The sequence below is a fragment of the Amblyomma americanum genome, chromosome 5 (genome assembly GCF_052857255.1).
Source record: "Amblyomma americanum isolate KBUSLIRL-KWMA chromosome 5, ASM5285725v1, whole genome shotgun sequence".
Lineage (NCBI taxonomy): Eukaryota > Metazoa > Arthropoda > Arachnida > Ixodida > Ixodidae > Amblyomma > Amblyomma americanum.
The window spans coordinates 38973446-38989183 of NC_135501.1; positions in this window are offsets into that span (position 1 = coordinate 38973446).

A 15738-nucleotide genomic window follows, 5' to 3' on the forward strand; every position below is an offset into this window, starting at 1 on the left:
CTCGGTGATGAATGGAACATTCGCTGCGCAGCTCAGAAAAGTCACAACGGCTTGGGACGGCCCACAAATTCGCACCGCTGGGGGCCACCTCATTACGCCATCAGGACGATGCACAGCGCGAGTGACTGTCAAAGGACATACCTATCCTGCGACCTTTGTTGTGCTACCGCAATGCTCCCGCGAAGTGATCTTGGGTATGGATTTCCTTAATGAGCATCAGGCGATCATCGACCTGCGATCCAAGCTGATCACGCTTTCGACAGACGAAGCCATCGCTTCGATGAAAACTCGGGAAAATCACGTTGCCCTAAGTGTCCTGGAGACAGAAGTGAGCGTCCCACCCCGTTCAAGCGTTATCGTGACCGTAGGCGCCACGAAAGCCATAAACACTGAAGCCATCATCGAGGGGAACATGCAGTTGCTACTAGACCGAGGAATCAGCATCGCAAGAGGCATCGCACATTTCCGCAATGGCCAGGCCGAAGTACTGCTGACTAACTTCAGCGAAGAATACCGGCATATTAACAGAGGAACGACGATTGCTTTCTACGACGAAATATCTGACGTACGAGATTCCTTCGCCCTCTCCGACCCCTCCACAGAAGATCCGCCTGACCAAGAGAACTCGCCCACTTTTGACATCAACCCAGCCCTGCACCGGAACAGACAAGACCAGATCCGCAATCTGCTTCAAAACTACAGTGAGTGCTTTTCGACATCGCCGAAAGTGCGACAGACGCCAATTGCCAAGCATCGCATTATAACGGATCAACACGTCCGGCCTCTCCGTCAAAGCCCCTACCGTGTGTCTCCGCGAGAACGACAAGCCATCCGGGAAAGCCATCCGAGAAATGCTTCGCGACGAAGTCATCCAGCCTTCAAACAGCCCATGGGCGGCACCGGTTGTTCTAGTGAGAAAGAAAGACGGCGCACTTCGATTCTGCGTGGATTACCGCCGCTTGAACAACATAACAAAGAAGGACGTCTACCCCCTCCCCCGCATCGACGACACACTGGACCGCCTCTGCAACGCCAAATATTTCTCATCGATGGACCTGAAGAGCGGCTACTGGCAAATTGAGGTCGACGAAAGAGATCGCGAGAAGACAGCATTCATAACTCCGGATGGGCTGTTCGAGTTCAAGGTGATGCCATTTGGTCTCTGTTCCGCACCAGCGACGTTTCAGCGAGTAATGGATACAGTGCTGGCAGGCCTGAAGTGGAAAATTTGTCTGGTATATTTAGATGACGTCGTTGTCTTCGCCTCGAACTTTGAAGAGCACCTCAAAAGACTTCGAACAGTACTAGACGCAATCAAGTCGTCTGGCCTAACCTTGAAAGCAGAGAAATGCCACTTTGCCTACGAAGAGCTGCTGTATCTAGGCCACATCGTTAGCAAGGAAGGAGTACGCCCAGATCCGCAGAAAACGGGTGCTGTTGAACTGTTGCAACCGCCGGCCGATAAGAAAGCAGTGCGCAGATTTCTCGGACTATGCGCATATTACCGACGATTTGTGAAAAACTTTTCGCGCATCGCCGAGCACCTGACCCAACTGACGAAGGCAGACGTGCCGTTTAAATGGGAAGCGCCGCAAGCAGAAGCCTTCAAGGAACTTCAGCGTCGTTTACAGTCCCCACCGATCCTTGCGCATTTTGATGAAAACGCCGATACTGAAGTTCATACCGACGCAAGCAGCGTGGGACTAGGCGCCGTTCTCGTTCAAGAAAGTGACGGGCTCGAGAAGGTCATCGCATACGCTAGCCGTTCCCTTTCCAAGGCCGAGGCTAACTATTCGACCACTGAGAAGGAGTGCCTTGCCATCATCTGGGCTACGTCGAAATTCCGCCCCTACCTCTACGGACGGCCGTTCAAGGTGGTCAGCGACCACCACGCGCTCTGCTGGCTTGCCAATTTGAAGGATCCCTCTGGCCGACTCGCTCGATGGAGTCTGCGTCTCCAGGAATTTGACGTCACCGTCGTTTACAAGTCCGGACGCAAGCACACTGATGCCGATTGCCTCTTACGAGCCCCTGTAGATGCACCGCCACTGGACGACGATGAGGACGCCTTCCTGGGACCCATCAGCGCAAGCTCTTTTGCTCAGCATCAACGCTCGGACCCCAACCTAAAAGGCCTCATCGAGTACCTGGAAGGCAAGGTTTCTTCACCCCCCGCTTCATTCAAGCGAGGACTGTCTTCTTTCTGTGTGCAGAATGAGGTCCTTGTGAAGAAGAACTTTACAGCGAACAAAACAGCCTACCTCCTTGTTGTACCTACTTGTCTCCGCGAAGAAGGTCTACAGGCTTCACACGACGAGCCGACAGCTGGACATCTCGGGTTTACTCGCACCCTCCGTCGCATTCAAGACAAGTATTACTAGCCCCGACTGTCTGCCGATGTCGCACACTATGTGAAAACATGCCGACATTGTCAGCGACGAAAGACTCCTCCCACACGACCAGCAGGATTTCTGAACCCCATTGAACCTCCCTCAAGACCCTTTCAGCAGATTGGCATGGACTTGCTTGGCCCTTTTCCAACGTCAACATCTGGAAATAAGTGGATCATCATAGCGACCGACTACCTGACCCGCTACGCCGAGGCGAAAGCCCTACCGAACGGAACAGCAGCAGAAGTGGCCAAATTTTTCGTGGAGGGCATTCTTCTTCGACATGGCGCCCCCGATGTGCTCATCACGGACAGAGGAACAGCATTTACGGCGGAACTCACGCAAGCCATCCTGCGCTACAGCCAAACCAGCCACCGGAGGACAACTGCATACTATCCGCAGACCAACGGACTGACCGAGCGCCTGAACAAAACCATCGCCGATATGCTCGCTATGTATGTCGATGCCGAACATAAAACCTGGGATGTCATCCTGCCTTACGTCGTCTTCGCCTACAACACCGCAGTGCAGGAGACCACCAAGATGACGCCTTTTAGGCTCGTCCATGGCAGGGATGCCACGACCACGCTAGACGCCATGCTGCCCAACGTTACAGAAGAAGAGAACGTCGACGTTGCCGCCTACCTTCAACGCGCAGAAGAAGCTCGAAGGCTTGCCCGATTACGGATCAAAGATCAGCAGCGGTCCGACGCCAGGCGCTACAACCTACGAAGACGCAACGCGGAATACAAGCCAGGAGACCAAGTCTGGGTGTGGACACCCATACGCCGCCGTGGATTGAGTGAAAAGCTTTTGCGCCGCTATTTCGGTCCGTACAAGGTTCTTCGTCGGCTGGGTGAACTGGATTATGAAGTCATCCCTGACGCAATGACTGCATCCCAGCGACGCCGCGTACGACCAGAAGTTGTCCATGTAGTCCGTCTGAAGCCGTATTATGCGCGCTAAAGGCCGCTGCATTTCCATGCTCTATTTTCGCAAGATCCGTTTTTTTCCCTTACTAGTCGCATTATTTGTTTTAATGCATCGGGTCGATGCTTCTTTGAGAAAGGAGTAATGCCGCGAATATTTCCAGTGTTTGTTCGTTTTTCAAATCTGCCGCGACACCACCTTATCGCTTTGTTTGCGACGCAAGACGCGACTAGATTTATCTCGATTGATCGCAGCCAGGCAAAGCTGATTCTACGTTGTTCTGGAATGTTCTAGTAACTTTGCGCCCTTTATCTCGAATGTTCGCTATCAGCTTTAAATTGAGCACGGCCGACAGCGGCGGGCATTCTGTTCGACGACCGCCGAGCATGCTTGTCGCTTCGCCGCCGCCGAGTGAGTCAGCCCAATAAACAGTTCTTTTAGAAGACCCTTTCGTCCGTCTTCATCGCTGCTGCGACTGCCGTCACCACTACGTGACAATATTTAAAAAAAAGCTGGACATGGCGGGATAGCGTTAAAGGGGTAATGTCCGTGTGAGAAATCGGTTATTGTCAATTTTACGTTCCTAGATCCCTGTGAGTCCTCATTCCACTCCTGTCGTAATGGTGTAGCGGTTAAGTACTGCCCCTCTGGCGTGCGATGGCAGGTGTTGCCACCAGTGGGGCTTGTGCGACCCAGGTTGCTCTTCTGGAGCGACGGCTTGCGACCAGTCATTAATTTAGCTGTTTACCTACCCAGGCTAGCATTCCGTTCACAATCTGGTGGGGAGGTTGTGGTGACGTCAGAATGTCATGTGACCTAGACAGCGCACCTGCCGTTGACATTGCTTCCCTGTGGATTTTTCGTGGATTTTTCGCCCACAGTCAGCCACGTCGACGATGACGCCGGCTTCTGTGCGACACGGAGCCCTTGACACTGTCGCGATAATAGGACCTTCTGGTCCAGGTAAATCATGTCTTCATAAATATTAGGCTAGGCGCTGCATCACGCATCGACGCATAGCGGCTCGGCTATCTCGTTGGCTTGCAGATATCTGCAACAGCGCTCGAATAACATTATCTGCCGGGCTAGTTGGTTGCGATCCATTTGTATCAGCAGCGCGAACACAAAACCAGGGAGAAGATGGCGAGGATAGTACAGAGCGCTGAACTTCCAACTTTTATTTGAACAAAAAACTAAACCCACACTTATATACACACCCGGTAAAAACCCACCAGGGGATAGTGGTCAAGGCACGCGAACGAACTGGGACCCACACGATGTCCAGGGCGTCAAAATATAAAAAAATCACACTATACGAGGAGTTCCATGAAATGAAGCACGAATGACATGTGTAAAGATACTGGAAAAACAGGGTTGAGTGTGCGCGAGTGATAAAAAAGTGGAAAAATGGAAGGACAGACTTGAGGGCGCGAATGTTGCTAAAAGCATGAGAAGGCGACAGCATGGTACAAAGATTAGCGAAACGAAGGATGAGCGTCAACAATTAACACGGCTAGAAGGAAAATGCAGCATGTGAAGTGTGCCTCTAAGAAGCCGGTAAAATCTGATAAAGCGAGAAAGGAAGGTGATTTCCTTTTGAGATAATGAGATAGATGGGGTGCTTACGCAACCTTCCTTAAGCCCTTTCATGTGGGCTGCTTCAATTATTTCGCCCGTTAGGTGGTTTTTAGGTTTTTTCAAGACGGTTGCATTCTTAAAATGAGGAATGCGTTTCTTTTTGCTGTCACATGCCCGGCAATGGGCGGGGAAGTTCTTCAATGTCGCATTAGTTAAATCGTTCTTATATTCTATTAACCTCTCATTTAAACGTCTTCCTGTTTGGCCTATGTAAGCTTTACCGCAAGGTAAAGGAATGGAATATACAACTCCCTCCGCACAAGGCACAATAGGGTCTCGGTGTCGGGTTGTACAGCCACTGTTCTTTTTCTCTTTGTTCACTTCGTTGCACAGGCTTGACAGACGCAGTGAGGCCGAAAGGACTACGTCTACACCTGCTTTTCTACCAATTTTCTTAAGATTAAGCGATATTTGGTGCAGATACGGCAAAACGGTAACCCTTTTGTTCCGCTGTCGCGTGTCACCCGGGGCTTCACTTCCATGCTTCATACCAATCAGGACTTTTTTTACTACAGACGACAGGAGAGATGGCGGGTACCCTGATTGCGTCAGCCTCAACACTTGATTCGAAAAACTGTTTTGCAAGTTGTGTTCACAAGACTTTGTGAGTGCTTTCCTAAAAGTTGACTTCACGATGTTCCTTTTTACAAGTTTTGAGTGGGCTGAATCGTAGGGAAGGATGGGCTTATTGACTCTTGGTTCAAATAACCAGCAGACGTGGTTCTCTCCGAAAAGCACCTTGAACTCTAGAAACCGCATAGCGTTTTGTTCTGGGAATTGATGGGTAACTTGAAGAGGTAATACAGTATTAGAAAAAACGTGGAGGACTTGAGTTTCTTCTGTTTTAAATGCTTCAGTGTCAAAATCTAACGAAATCAAGAAGTCATCAACGTACCAGAAAATTTTGAAAACGCTTGAAGTCTCGAGCTCGTCCTTCAAGGATCTGTCATGCATAGCGAAGAAAAGGTCGCTCAAAATTAGGGCAATGCATGAGCCTATATATACGCCTTGTTTTTGTATGAATTTCGAACCGTTCCACTCAGTTACTGTAAATTTTAGGTAAGTGCAAAGCAACTCAATGAAGCCATCCGCAGATACGCAGTACTAATTTTGGATGTCCACCACACCGTGTCTATCGATGGCGTCACGAACACATTGTATCAGGAAATCCTGAGGAATGGAATAAAACAGATCCTTTATATTGCCGCACTTAGTTTAGCCATCACGCTACCGGCTCCCCCGTGCGGTTTGTCTTCGACCTTTGTCGCGCGCCGGACTTCGTCCTCTTCTGCTCGGTGCTAGGCCCTGCCGGCTACGCTCTGCGCAGTGTGCTCGCCAGGTACTGTTCTGCCAGGGATTGAACGTCCTACCGGCGTCCGTGACATTTTTGGTGCAGCTGCTGGGTAGGATCTATGTACGAAGAGGTCCCAGGAACCTCCAGCGCTCAGCCACACCCCCTGGACACGACACCCGTCCACAAGTCAAGCCGCCGCTTGAAAGGCTTAGCTCCCGAGTACAATCCCCTCGCCGCGCCATCCCGCAAGATGACCTCTACGGTGGCCAGCCAGACCTTCAAGCAAACTGTGAGTTCGCCACCGCTGCTTCTTCATTCGCCTCGTACGCCCGCGCCGTTTCATGGTGACAAGTTTGAAGATGTGGAGGACTGGTTTGACGGGTATGACAGGGTCTCTGAATTTAATCTGTGGGACGAGGACCGCAAGCTTCGGAACGTCTACTTTGCCCTCCAGGACGCCGCCAAGACGTGGTTCGAAAACCACGAGTCCGCCATCCACACCTGGCAAGACTTCCGGCGCCAGTTGCTGGATACGTTCAGCAGCAACGAGCGGAGGGAGCGTGCTGAATTGGCCCTGCAATCGAGAGCGCAGCAGCCAAACGAGAGCGTGGCGATGTTCGTGGAGGACATGACCCGGCTTTTCAACCGCGCTGATCCTTCGATGTCGGAAGCCAAGAAGGTGCGCCATTTGATGCGGGGCGTCAAGGAGCAACTGTTCGCTGGGCTCGTGCGCGATCCTCCGGCTACAGTCGCCGATTTTGCAAAGGAGGCGGCAGGCATGGAGCGCGCCCTGCAGCAGCGGTTTGCGCACTACGGCCGTTCCTCAAACATCACTGCTGTGGAGTGCCACATGCCGAGGCCCGGGGATGAGAACACCTCCCTCCGAGAGCTCATCAGGAGCATCGTTCGCGAAGAGCTGCAGAAGCTTCGCTCTGTGGAGCAGCCTCCTAGGGTCACCGCCATCTCGGAGGCTGTCCGTGACGAGATACGCCGCACGGTGCAGCCCACTCCACCGCCGCCACCGCCAGCGCCCTATGTGATGACATACAGCGAGACATTGCGAAGTCCTGCGCCACCACCGCCGGCGTTCTACTCTCCTGCCCCTACCGCGCCGTCCCACCGATTCCCGCATACGACAGCGCTGCCAGACGACCGCCCACCCGTCACGAAGGCAAACATGTGGCGAACGCCGAACAACAAGCCCCTGTGCTTCCATTGCGGCGAAGCAGGCCACATCCGTCGTCACTGCCCGTACCGCCGGATTGGCCTGCGCGGCTTTTCGCCCGACGCACCCCTGCCACGCTATGGTGAACGACCCCGCGAGATCGATCAGTACCTAGCGGCCAACGTCCCACCTGTACCCACTGCCCGACGTCAGTCCAGGTCACCGTCGCCTCGACGGTTTTCTTCACCAGTTCGCCAGTCCTACGTCCGGCAGTCCTCCAGCCCGCGCCGGGAAAAGTGAGGACGGCGACCCCCGGAGGTAGGGCCGCCGTCACCGGACATAATGACGAACATCCTCCGCTCACCGACGTTAGCATGCGACCCGACCTCCGACCCCACGCCGCGACGACCTTTCGACGCCCAGAGACGCCTTCTTAGCTTGACGCCTCAATTGGACAATCTGAACGACCCTTAAGTCCGACGACTTTTCGACGAACGGAGACGCCTCCGCTTGACGCCCCAACCCGACCACGAGAACGATCCCCTAGTCCGACCTCCCTCTCACAGCGTTTTTCTGACGGTGACCAAGCTTCGGCTGAAATCTCGGTCATCGTTGATGGCCGCCGCGTGACTGCTCTCGTAGATACCGGCGCCGATTTCTCCGTCATGAGTCGTGGTCTGACGCTTGTCCCGAGGAAAGTACTGACACCTTGGCCTGGAACACACATCCGGACAGCTGGAGGCCATCTGGTGACACCGCTTGGCGTCTGCACCGCTAGAATGGAGATTCGTGGTGTCACCTTCACTGCCTGCTTCGCTGTGTTGGCTCATTGCTCGAAGGACCTCATCCTCGGGTTAGATTTTCTGCGGGAACACGGTGCGATAATCAACCTCCGCGAACTTGTCGTGACGTTCTCACCTCATTGTGCCATAGCCGACAGCAGCGAGCCCGACAGGCCTGTTTTTCGCGTGTTTGATGACAATGTCACGCTACCACCACGCTCCAGTTTGTTTATTACGGTGGAATGCTCCAACCCACGCACTCTTCGCGGGGTTGCGGAAGGTAACCTGTCGTTACTGCTGAGTCAACAAGTCTGCGTTGCGCGGGGTGTTACTTCCCTCCGCGGACTGCGAACGCAGCTTTTTGTTACGAACTTTAGCGCCGAATACCGCCACTTGCCGCAAGCAACCGCCATAGCCTATTTCGATGAAATTAGCGACTCAGTCTCCCACTGCGCCTGCTCCCTCAACGATACCCATGCATCGACGTCTGACGCCCCCGTTATGACTGACATGAACCCCGACCTAACCGCCGATCAGAAACACCGCCTCCACATGATCCTCGACTCTTTTCGTGACTGCTTTGCGACCACTTCTAAAGTTCGACAAACATCGGTCGCTAAACACCGCATTGTAGTGGATGAAGGCGAGAGGCCTATACAACACCACCCCTATCGAGTGTCTGCGAAAGAACGGGAGGTGATTCGGAGGCAGGTTGAGGAAATGCTCCGCGACGAGGTTATCCAGCCGTCAACAAGCCCGTGGGCTTCGCCCGTTGTGCTGGTCGCCAAGAAGGATGGCACTCTCCGATTCTGCGTCGACTATCGTCGCCTCAACAAGATTACTAAAAAGGACGTTTGTCCGTTGCCCCGAATTGATGACTCGTTCGATCGCCTGCGTCATGCCCGATACTTTTCCTCTCTTGATCTACGCAGTGGGTACTGGCAGATCGAAGTCGATGAACGTGACCGTGAAAAGACCGCGTTCATAACGCCTGACGGTTTGTACGAGTTCAAGGTGCTCCCCTTTGGCCTGTGTACCGCTCCTGCCACCTTTCAAAGAATGATGGACACTGTCCTGGTTGGCCTGAAATGGCAGTCGTGTCTCGTCTATCTTGATGATGTGGTTATTTTCGCTGCGACCTACGAAGAACATCTCAAACGCTTGAGTGCAGTATTGACGGCCATCCGATCAGCCGGTCTATCTCTCAAACCCGAAAAATGCCACTTCGCGTACCAACGGATTAAGTTTTTGGGCCATGTTGTGACACGTGAGGGTGTCAGCCCCGACCCCGACAAGACGGCTGCTGTAGCTGCCTTCCCGACTTCCACTGATAAGCGAGCTGTGCGCCGGTTTCTTGGCCTCTGCGTATATTACCGACGCTTCGTGCAAGACTTCTCCAGGCTGGCTGAGCCTCTCACACGGCTGACAAAAGACGATCAGCCTTTCGTCTGGGCACAGGAACAGCAGGACGCCTTCGAAAAGCTCCGCAAACGCCTACAAACAACGCCCATTCTTGCCCATTTTGACAAGGAGGCGGATACAGAACTTCACACCGATGCCAGCAACATTGGCCTCGGTGCAGTCCTCGTCCAGTGGCAAGATGGTGTTGAGCGTGTGATTGCTTACGGCAGCCGCACGCTGTCTCGGTTCGAGGCCAATTACTCAACCACTGAAAAGGAGTGCCTAGCTGTTGTGTGGGCGATAACGAAGTTCCGGCCCTACTTGTATGGTCGCCCGTTTCGGGTCGTGAGTGACCACCACTCACTGTGCTGGCTCGCGAATCTTAAAGACCCCTCGGGCCGGCTAGCTCGTTGGAGCCTTCGCTTGCAAGAATTTGATGTAACAGTTGTCTACAAGTCGGGCAACAAACACAGCGATGCAGACTGCTTGTCCCGTGCTCCTATCCCGTCCAGCTCTGATGACCTCGAAGATGACCCCCTCTTTATTGATGCTCTGACCACGTCCGACCACGCTCAACACCAGAGGGACGACACGGAATTGCGGCCACTCATCGATTACCTTGAGGGTACCGCCTCGTTACCGCCTCGTCTATTCGCGCGTGGCTTGTCGTGGTTTTGCTTGCGAGATGGCGTCCTCTACAAACGAAATTACGCCCCGACGGACTCTGGTTACCTGCTCGTGGTTCCAACGGCGCTCCGCACTGACGTTTTGCAGGCATGCCACGACGAGCTTCCTTCCGGCCACCTCGGGTTTTCTCGAACGATGGCACGAGTTCGTCACCGTTATTACTGGCCCAGGCTTTCTGCGACTGTCAAGCGTTATGTACGTACTTGCCGCGAGTGTCAACGTCGGAAGAAACCACCTTTCAAGCCGGCTGGCTTGCTCCGACCCATTGCTCCGCCGAGAATTCCTTTCCACCAAGTCGGCATGGACTTACTGGGCCCATTTCCCACGTCATCATTGGGTAACCGGTATATTGTGGTTGCCACCGACTACCTCACCCGGTATTGTGAGACGAAAGCCCTTCCCCGCGCCACTGCTGCTGAAATTGCTGACTTTTTCATCATCAGCATAGTCCTCCGCCGTGGCGCCCCTTATGTTGTTTTAACTGACCGAGGCACATCGTTCACGTCCACGCTTACTCAGGAAGTTATGCGGCTCAGTGGCACAAGTCATCGTAAGACCTCAGCTTACCATCCTCAAACCAACGGCCTAACCGAGCGCCTCAATAAGACTATCGCTGATATGATTTCTATGTACGTCGACGACGACCATAAGAACTGGGACGAAATCCTTCCGTACGTCACGTTTGCCTACAATACTGCCCTTCAAGAGACGACGGGGTTCACGCCATTTCGTTTGGTACACGGTCGTGAAGTCGGGACTATGTTGGACACGATGTTGTTGCCCGATATCGCCCGCCCATCCGTTGCGGACGCTGATGCATTCGTTCGCCATGCAGAGGCTGCCCGCCGGCTGGCTCGGCAACGAACCTGCGTGCGGCAAGAAGTCGATGCTCACCGCTATAACCTCCGTCACCGCGAAGTCATTTTCCAGCCTGGCGATCAAGTGTGGGTTTGGAGCCCCATCCGTCTGCGCGGTCGCTCCGAGAAGCTTTTGCGCCGTTACTTCGGCCCCTACGAGGTACTCCGCCAACTCAGCGACGTTACGTATGAAGTGCGCCCGCAAGGGAGTGTTCGTTCTTCCAGACGCCCGCCGACATCCGAAATTGTGCACGTCGCAAGACTCAAGCCATACCATGCCCGCTAGGACAACTCTCACCACGTTCGGTGCCTGGGATTCTGTTAACACCAACACGTGGCTCCCCCTCACTGTCAGGCATCGAGTCGATGCCTTTCCAGAGGGGAGGGGCAATGCCGCACTTAGTTTAGCCATCACGCTACCGGCTCCCCCGTGCGGTCTGTCTTCGACCTTTGTCGCGCGCCGGACTTCGTCCTCTTCTGCTCGGTGCTAGGCCCTGCCGGCTACGCTCTGCGCAGTGTGCTCGCCAGGTACTGTTCTGCCAGAGATTGAACGTCCTACCGGCATCCGTGACAATATCAATGGAGAAGCCATTTAACGCCTTTGTTATGTTCTCGTGCAGAAATCTGACATCTTCGTCGGTGTTTTTGCAAGAAAGGGGTCATTGACTGTAAGTCGCTTGAGATTGCTTTGGAGAAACTTGGCGACTTCTTTTTTCCGGGCCATCTTTTCAGAATACAATCACACGCAAAGGGCAACCAGTCTTGTGCGTCTTGGCGATAAAAAACATTTCCAGACAGCCAGTCTTTTTTTCCTTGTATTGCATGTGAAAGGCTCTCAAAATTCAATCATTGGCATAGCTTCTTTGCATTACTTCTCAGTTTTTGATTCGGATGTTCTGCATTTTACAAAATTTGCTTCAACTCCCTCTGCTGCCTTTGACATAAACACTTGTTTAGGAAGAACGGCATACCCTCCCTTCTTGTCAGCGGTTAACAATGAGAAATCTTGCTTCGTTAAATACGAGACAGTCTTCTTAAATGGGAACCTGTGCCTTTCAGCGCTACAACGTGTGACCAGGTCCACTCCGTCCACGGTGCATCGATCCGCTTCCGCCGCTAGGGCGAGGCGAGAAACTTGCCTGGCCGTGGACATCTCCGGCGCTGTCCTCCTCGGCTCCACCGCGAACTTGGGCCCGCGACCAAGGAAACTCTGGACCTCCTCTGGGATGCTCCTGACACCTCCCACGAGATGGACGGCGTTTCCAGTCTTTTGCTTCTTTCGAGGCACGAGCGCACGCAGGCCCGGGATAACCTGCTGCCAGAGGCACTTTGTCCTTCGGCTGACTTGTGTCACGACCATTTTCTTGCTGCTGCTGGCATTGGTAAACGATGCGAACACCATTAACCACACATGTTCTCTATGGAGGCTCGTCAGATGCTGCCATTCCGAATGCAAGATTTTGCACAGGCGGGTTTCGCCGATGCTCGTCGCGATATGCTCGCGGCCTATAGGGCGCAGGGCATACTACCAGACATCAAGACGCTATTGTGGCCGCAGGGCAGTGCGCGCACTCGTGAGCGAACTTTGGTGAGCCTCTGTGCATTCCTCGAACACACGGGCTTGACGTCCCGTCTGTTCTCTGTCAGGTAGTTACACGCAGTGACCGAACGCTCCACGAGTTCTACCTTGAACGATTATTAACTGGACGCCCCACTCCAGTTGTAACCAACACAGTGCTGTGCGCGTTTGTGATTTAATTCCTCTAAAATGAACTAATCACGCGGACAACCTGGACACATTTCTTATTATGTAAATAGTTTGTACATATTACTTCTCCCCCTATCCTCTCTTCCTGTCCCCTCACCTCTTTCATTTCATTTCTCCATTCTGCCTGCTATCCTTTATTTCCGCTGCCCCAGCTCAGGTGCTTCACTATCGATGGCAGATGCCGGGGCTAGCAAAAATCTTTCCTTCCTTTTTACTATTATTTTTAATAAAACCACTACCACCACCACCGCCACAGGCGGGTAGGATGGCCGACAGTAGGCTGGATGCCGCCGAAAAGCTTCAGAAGATCAGGAGGGAGCACCTTGCGCCGAATGCGGAAACTGAGAATTCTTGCCTGGCAGTAGGATGCCGAGGTGAGGTATACTACGCCGCAGGGAAAAGGCCCGTAGAACAAGAAATGTTCTCGAATAACACCATCTGCTGGGCTAGTTGGTTGCGATCCATATGTACCAGCAGCTCGAATACAAAACCAGGAAGAAGGAGAAGATAGTACAGAGCGCTGAGCTTCCAAGTTTTATTTGAACAAAAACTGAACCCGCACTTATATACACACACACACCAGGTAAAAGCCAACCAGGGGGAGTAGTCAAGACACGCGAACGAACTTCACATGTTGCATTTTCATTCTAGCCGTGTTGATTGTTGGCGCTCATCTTTCGTTTCGCTAATATTTTTAGCGTAATCTCGCCTTCTCAGTTTTTAGCAAAATTCGCGCCCTCAGCTCTATTTTTTCCATTTTTCGCCTTTTTTTTCACTCGCGCACACTCAACCCTGTTTTTCCACTTTTTTTACACATATAATTCGTGCTTCATATTTTAGAACTCATTGTATAGTGTGATTTTGTTATCGTTTGGTGCCCTGGACATCGTGTGGGACCCAGTTCGTTGGCGTGCCTTGACCACTCCTCCTGGTGGGCTTTTACCTGGTGTGTGTATATAAGTGCGGGTTCAGTTTTTGTTCAAATAAAAGTTAGAAGTTCAGCACTCTATACTATCTTCTACTTCTTCTTCCTTGTTTTGTGTTCGCGCTGCTGATACATATGGGTATCAACAGCGCTCCCAAGGAATAGTTAACAGCAAAACTGTGAAAACGTGTGAACGGACCGGCGAAACATTCAGACAGCTGATCAAGCGATGCGGTTCCACGCCTTGATCCTTCTGAGACTAGTTCGCGGTGCCGCCGTATTGTGGCGTCGATTTCAAGACAATCGAAAACAGGCTCTTTAGCCTCCAGAAGAATTAACCAGAGCCTACAAACCTTCCTGGCTATCAGCTAAGACTGCAATATCGCCACATACATTAAACCGGGGAGTTGCGGCTCTGCAATCTTTCTGCCTAATCTGTACGATAGATTAGAACTTAGATTACCTTCTTGTAGCCCTCTTTCCATATTTGTCATAGAAATGATGATCAGCAGCGGTGATAGAGGAAAACCCTGCCTTAATCCCTAGCTTACCTTGACAGTTGTAATTTTTATCCTTCCCATGCAATTTGAGTTTTACTATCTCGCATAACTCCTTTATGAAATCAATTATCGCATTGCCGATACCTTCATCTTTGAGCATGGTCCACAGGAGTTCCGTATTTACGTAGTAAGTTTGTTGTTAATTACCCTGGTCCTGTGCCAGCTGCGGCCATCTTATACTCGCAAACTTCCTAATACTTTCCGCTCACCCAACTTTCTGCTGCTGTCTTTTACGCTTGCCTTCTCTTGGAATCCATACCGCTACCCTTAAAGACCAGCGGTTATCTTGCCTTCACAGTAAATGCACTTATCAAGCTTATTTCTTCCTCTTGATTTCCACCAGAATATCATTAACCGGCGTTTGTTCTTTTGCATACGCTTCCCGCTTCCGGTCTCTTAACGGTACACCTATAATTTTTCTTTCCATAGCTCGCTGCGTTGTCTTTAACTTGAGCTGAGCCTTCTTCTTTAGCCTCTACGTTTCTGCCCCGTAGGTGAGCACCGGTAAGATACAGCTGTTGTACACTTTTCTCTTTGGGAGACATAGGTAAACGGCCAAACATGATCTGAAAGTATTTGCCAAATGCGCTCTGCCGCTTTTTATCCTTCTAGTTTCTGTCTCGCGGTGTGGATCGGCGGTCAGAACCTGCCCTAAGCAGACGTATTCTCTGAAGACAATCATTGGATCCAAATTAGCAAACTTGGTGTCTCTGCGCGTATGTCTGCTCAGCGCGCGCGAGCAGACGCACACGCATAGCCATTTGTTTATTTGAAGCCATTTGGAACACCCCACTGTAGCTTGCAGTTGGCATATCAGTAGCAGTGCTCATTCAAGTTGGAGTGCTCAGCTACATTTAAGTTGTAGCTAGACTGCTTGCAAACATACAACAGTGCATTTTCAGGTGGAAAGTATAACCGGCACCCGATATATTTTTCACTGGGACACCACTTGGAATTTAAGGAACCAACTCGAACGTTCAGTCTGTGAAGCCATTTGATTTATCCAACTAGTATTGCAAATTTCAATTGCTTCCCAAGGTTCCACTTGCTGCAATCTCTCCCAATTGAGACATGACACCGACTGGGACTTAAGACCCAACTGGAATAGCCAACATGAATATTGAAAAAAAAGTTGAATGATCCAATTGGACCAACGAATCGGATTACTTCACCCTACTACATCCTTCTGTATCCATTTGGCTGTCCAGTTGGTCACATTTAGATCCAATTTGGTTTCGAAATTAATTCCAATCATATTTTTTACTCGGCTATGTTGTACCGTGCATCGTAAGGCATCGCATTATAGCGGGCAGTGCTGATCATGATCGAGATGTGCCCTGT